The sequence below is a fragment of the Amborella trichopoda genome, chromosome 11 (assembly GCF_054954075.1).
Source record: "Amborella trichopoda isolate Santa Cruz 75 chromosome 11, AtrichopodaSantaCruz75HAP2 v2.0, whole genome shotgun sequence".
Taxonomy (NCBI): domain Eukaryota; kingdom Viridiplantae; phylum Streptophyta; class Magnoliopsida; order Amborellales; family Amborellaceae; genus Amborella; species Amborella trichopoda.
In genome coordinates, this window is record NC_142346.1 from 37602576 (window position 1) to 37608723 (window position 6148).

The 6148-nt window shown below is 38.7% G+C and overlaps 1 pseudogene; it reads left to right on the plus strand.

The window, feature by feature from the left end:
* The first annotated feature begins 246 nt into the window (after positions 1-246).
* On the plus strand, positions 247-2743 carry LOC18436802 (subtilisin-like protease SBT1.7 pseudogene; annotated as a pseudogene).
* Positions 2744-6148: the final 3405 nt, after the last annotated feature.

Sequence of the window (6148 nt, forward strand, 5' to 3'; positions counted from 1 at the left end):
CCAAAGTTCCATCTTCTAACTCATTATTTGTCACTAATAATACAGGTATACTGAAAAAAAAGTATAGGGTTTGACCAAACCTCTAATAACAAAAGAAGACTCATTGTTCTCATCGCTTGCCGGCCTGTATTTTATTCAATTAAATGTTCATCTTTTATATATAAATTCTCTTTTATTGTCTTTTTCACACAAATTTTACCTTCATAAACCCCTCTTCCACCCCACTAGGTCCCTCAACTTCCAACCATGGGCTTAAACCACTTCTTTTTCCTCGTATTCACTACGATAATTGCCACGTCATCGATCGCTGATGACGTGCACAAGCCGTATATCATCCACATGGACATATTAGCAATGCCAGCTCTCTTCTCCACTCATCAACACTGGTACGATTCCCTATTGTCATCCCTTGATTCTCCACGTGGCAAGTCTCCGAGGCTACTCTATGTCTACCGCCATGTCATCAAGGGCTTCAGTGCCATGCTGTCAGGGTCCCACCTCCAGCAGCTTCAGGCGATGCCAGCTCATCTTGGAATGTACCCGGATTCATATGGCACGCTCCACACTTCCCGCACTCCCAATTTCCTGGGACTGAGGAAACAGACTGGGATATGGCCAGTCACAAAATTCGGCAATGACACCATAATTGGGATAATTGATACCAGGATTTGGCCAGAAAGCAAGAGCTTTGATGATAAGGGGATGCCTCCAGTTCCTTATAGGTAGCTGGGTGTGTGCGAAACTAGAGTAGAATTCAATTCTTCAAATTGTAATAGGAAGCTGATAGGTGCCCGCATTGTGATAGGAAGCTGATAGGTGCCCGCTCTTTCAGCAAGGGCTTGAAGGAGCATGGAATAAACATCTCAGAGATTCATGACTATGATTCCCCAAGAGATTACTTTGGCCATGGGACCCACATGGCCTCTACTGCTGCAGGTTCCCCTGTTCGCGGTGCCAATTACTTTGGTTATGCCAGGGGAACTGCAGTCGGCATGGCTCCTATGGCCCAACTGGCCATGTATAAGGTGTCGTGGTATTTGGAAACACTTGAATCAGCAGCCACAGACGTGTTAGCAGGCATGGATCAGGCAATAGAAGATGGAGTGGACATCATGTCTTTGTCTCTAGGTTTTCCACAGACACCCTTCTTTGACAATGTGATTGCTCTTGGGGCCTTTGCCGCCATCGAGCGGGGCATCTTCGTATCATGCTCAGCTGGCAATAGAGGGCCACATCCCTATACTGTCATCAACGGTGCACCATGGATAACCACGGTGGGTGCAAGTACCTTGGACCGCGGTTATGCAACGTCAGCCACTCTGAAAGGAGAGAGCAATGATACAATCAAAGTTTTAGGAACATCGTTTTACCCCAAGAGCATCTTGATTTTTTATGATCCCTTTTACTACGGCAAAGGTAACGCCAGTAAGGAGATTTGCGCCTCCAACTCGCTTGATGCCTCTGAGGTTGCAGGCAAAATTCTGTTTTGTTCTTATAGCAACGTGTCTGATGTTTACAACAGATGGACGAAGCGAATCGAACAAGTGCCAAGGCCGTGATCCTGGCTACTGATTACTGGCCTTTCTTTATGCCCAATGATTTTTACTTTCCAGCCGTCGCTCTTGGGTTGAAAGATAGTGATATAGTGAAGGACTTCATGACCAAGACCGTGAACACCACCGTTGAATTCAAGTTCCAAATCACAGTCCCTGATCTAAAGCCGGCACCACAAGTCGCATTCTTCTCAGCGCGTGGCCCCTACCGTATAACTCCCGGATTACTGAAACCTGATGTGGTGGCACCTGGGTTAAATGTCTTAGCCGCTTGGATGCCTAATAGAGAAGCTGCAGTGGCCAGGTCAGATAACCTTGTTTCTGATTATGTGCTACTATCGGGCACATCCATGTCGTCCCCTCACATTGTCGGAGTGGCTGCGTTGCTACGCATGGTACACCCAGACTGGAGTGTGGCTGCTATATGCTCTGCGCTCATGACCACTGCATACACCAAAGACAACACTAGTGGTCCCATCTTGGACATGACCGCTGGGGAAGCTGGGACCCCTTTGGACTATGGTTCGGGCAACATAGACCCTAACAGGGCCATGGATCCCAAGCTCATTTACGACTTGGGTGTGCAGGATTACATTGACTTTGTATGTTCATTGAATTATACACAAGAACAGGTTAGGTTTATCACAAGAAGATCAAATTACACTTGCACCACATCAAACTTTGACATCAACTATCCATCATTCATGGTCATCTTGCTCTACAAATTCTCATCACAGACGTTCAAGAGGGTATTGACGAATGTCCAGGATTTGCCGACAGTGTATCATGCGGTGGTGGAGGCCGCAATTGAGATGAATGTGACTGTGGAGCCACAAGTTCTTTCATTCGGTCCGAAAGGCAGCATACAGGCTTTCACTTTGAGGGTTGATGTTGATTTAAGGGACATGAAACCAAAGATTGGTTACTTAGGGAACTATGGGCACCTGAGTTGGGTTGATGAGGAACCGAGGCATGTGGTGAGAAGTCCCATTGTATCTGCATTTGGACCTTAACTTCACTTGTTCTATTGCAAATCTATTAATAATTTGAAGGTGTACTCTATCTATAGGTGAGATTTAAAGCCCAAGGAAAAGATGGCAATGGGGGCCGTTTAGGAATCATAGTTAGGGCTAGTTTAACTGTCCTAGGCTTTGTTTTAATGGCTTGGCTCGTGGATTATCTATCTTAATGCTCTGAGTATGTAATATTTAGTGTTCTCAGAGTAGGGAGTCAGAGCTTGACTTGCCCTTGACCAATTATAGATTTGGACTCTACCCTTAATACTAAAGGATAATTATAGATAAGGCATGTCCACTTCTAATACTTTTCAAACTACACCCTTAACTCTAAAGTTCTTTATTTTTACATCCAACTCCCGCCTTAGAATGTACTTTTTTTTTTAGGATAAAAATATCCTTAGTACGTAAACGTATATTCATTCCTATCCCTGCACCTTCTCTCAAGTCTTTCAAATTTTTAGCATGTTTCTCACTGGTTAGAAACTTGAAATTTAAGATAGCTTAAAATTTGAAATAGTTTCTTGCTTTTAGAAATTCGGATTGTTTTTCTCTCTAAAGCTTAAAAATTGAGATAGTTTCTCTAAAAAGTTTGAGATAGTTTCTCTCTTTAAAAATTTAAAATTTGAATAGTTTTTCTTTCTAAAAACTTGGAGTCCTAATAAAGTTACTTGAGGGGGTTGAATACAAAACCAAATAATATTAGGGTTACTGGTGAGGGGTAACATGTCTAGAAATTGTGATCATGGGAATATCTATAATTTATCTTGGTTGCAAAAACCCAACCTCCAATCATCTCTCGTGAAAATGCACAAAGTTAGATTGAGACAAGGATTTGTATAGTATGAAAGTGGTTATCACATACATAGTATGTAAAATGCCTCCTCAACCTTCAATGTCTGTGATGGATGGTTGAGGAGAATCATTCCTCTGCTCAAAATCGGCATACTTTGAGTGGAGGAATGGTTCACCTCATCCATGTTTTGTTGACATTGTGTTGTTGATATTGGTCGGTTGATGAGGCATCTACAAACTTCTAGTATGCTAAATGGCATTATAGTATAAGATATGGAAGAAGGTGGCCAGCTAATACATACACAAAAGAACCTGTACAGAGGCATAATTGCTTCTCAACAATGGTACAAGAAACATTGATTCATAAATAATGGTACAAGAAACATTTACTCATAAATAATGTAGTAATCAAAACATTTATTCATAAATAATGTAGTAATCTATGCAAACCATTGAATGGATAGCTAATGTCCAGCATTTTTATACATTTTTCTGGCCATTCTTTTTGTCTTTGGTTAGGTATGGTGTCACCTCATAATTATTCTATTTGGGCGTGTTATCTGACATACTAAATAAACCATAAAATAATAAACATGATTTGGATAGGTTATAGTTATCCAATCCGGAATCAAAGGAATGGTGGAAACTATGGAAAGTGCCTATGTTAATTTTGGAAAATAGTTTGATAGAGCTGCAGCTCTATCAAAGTAAGTAAAGCCTCACTTCATAACTCATCGAAAATTAAACTTTTAAATCGATCATCTCATCTTGAACATTACGATTGTGAAAAAAAATTAGGATTTCAAATTTTGAAAATAGTGTATATTGCTACAAATCATCTAAACCGTCCATTTTACCCTAAAAATATGTGTTCACAAATTTACAAGATCTGTATCACTTTTGAGTTTCAAATTTTATTGTGGAAGTTAAAATATGATTTTAAAGCCATCACGGGGATATTTTATGCCAAAAGTGCTTTCCATATGAGGATTTGAGATGAGGCTTTATTTTGCTTTCATAAATCCTAGGCCCTATGAAAACTTCATCCTTTAATTTTTTATATGAAGATTCCATTGGAAATATAGGAATAGTTTGATTGATTCAGTTCCAGGGAGCATGGGAATGATTTTAGAAGGAATCTTCTGTGGAAAGAATTGCAATATGGTTAAGATTATCCAAGATGGAACAAAAAATTAGAGACTTTCTCAAAGCTTTGGTGCTTTTTTCGGAAGCAACTTGATCTTCTCATATCTTGAGATTTATGATATATTTTAATCAAGACCCTTTCTTGGGAAATCAAGTTTGGTTGAGATAGAGGCTATAAACTTGCCAAAAGGGATCAATTTGATGTATTTTAGCTGCCATTTTTTAGTTAATCTGCACTTCTATATGAACTTGACATGGTGATATTTTAAACCCATAAATTGGGGGATTTCCAGACAGAGTAGGCATGAAATCTCCATGGATGAATCATTGAGTTCGTTTGCAAAAGTAATACGCTCTAGAAACATTATATTTGAAGATATACAATGGCCTGAGGTTGAAGATACTGCCTGCATGTCAAGAGTAACCCATTATATAATCAACTTTCAATGTATTGAGATTTGTTATACTTTTTTGAGATATTGAGAGAATAAAATGAGAAAATTCAGAGCAAAAGATAAAGGGATTTTTAAGAAAAAAACCCTACAAGACCTATTTTTTAAGATTTTGGTCCTTGATTTTAATTTCTGAAATGAGCCCTCACTCATCCATGTGGGAAAAAAATAAGATGGACAATTTACCATTTTGCCCCTCTTTCCATTGGAAAGGAAATAAAAAACATTTTCTTCCCATTCAGGCCTTATTCTTGAGTAAATGTATTCTCGCCTCCCTCTTTCTCTAAATCCCTTTACGCTGCACAACAATCTCCCTCTCTTCCTATGAAACCCCTAAGTTCTTTCTTTTTCCCACGTCTCTCTCTCTATAAGAACTAATCCACATGGTTTCTCTCATCTCGCACTAAATATGGAAACATTAAAAAAAATAAATAAATAAATAAAATAAAACAGCTACTCAATGATTTTCAATATAGCATGCAATCGATTATGAAAATCTTTTTGCCCAAGTTGCTAAAGTGACTACCATTTGTAGTTTTTTTATATGATCAAGCTATAGACTGATTCTACCTTGATTATTGTTAGGCATGGTTAGTTGCCCAAGGATTTGCATAAAAGCATGGAATCGATTATGGAGAAACTTCTGCTTTTGTTGTCAATATCACTAGTTTCATTCAGAACAAACATATCACTCCATGTTTGTTCTTGCAACGAGTCATGGCATTTGAATTTTATTTATTTTATTTTTGCTATATATGATATTCTCATTTCTAAAGATGACCTCACCTCAATCAGACATGTAAAGTAGTGATTGTAGAAAAATTTAGGATGAAGGACCTTGGCGATTTTTCCTCTTTTCTTGGCATCAAAATCACTTGATTTACAAGTAATACTCACATCAGCCAACAAAATTACACACTTGATCATGTTTCAAGTATTAGATTAACTAATACTAAGGTTGCTGATATGCCCATATAGCTTAATATCAAACTTTTGCTCATGTTACATAACCTAATTTTGAGCATACAATACATTATATGCTTGTTGGCTCCCTCATTTATCTCATCATGATACATTTAGGCATCCCATATATTGTCCATGTGGTGAGCCGGTTTATTTGAGATCCTTACCGATCGAATCTCTCGGTTGTTCACCAAATTTTGTGCTATATTAGAAGATTGGACAT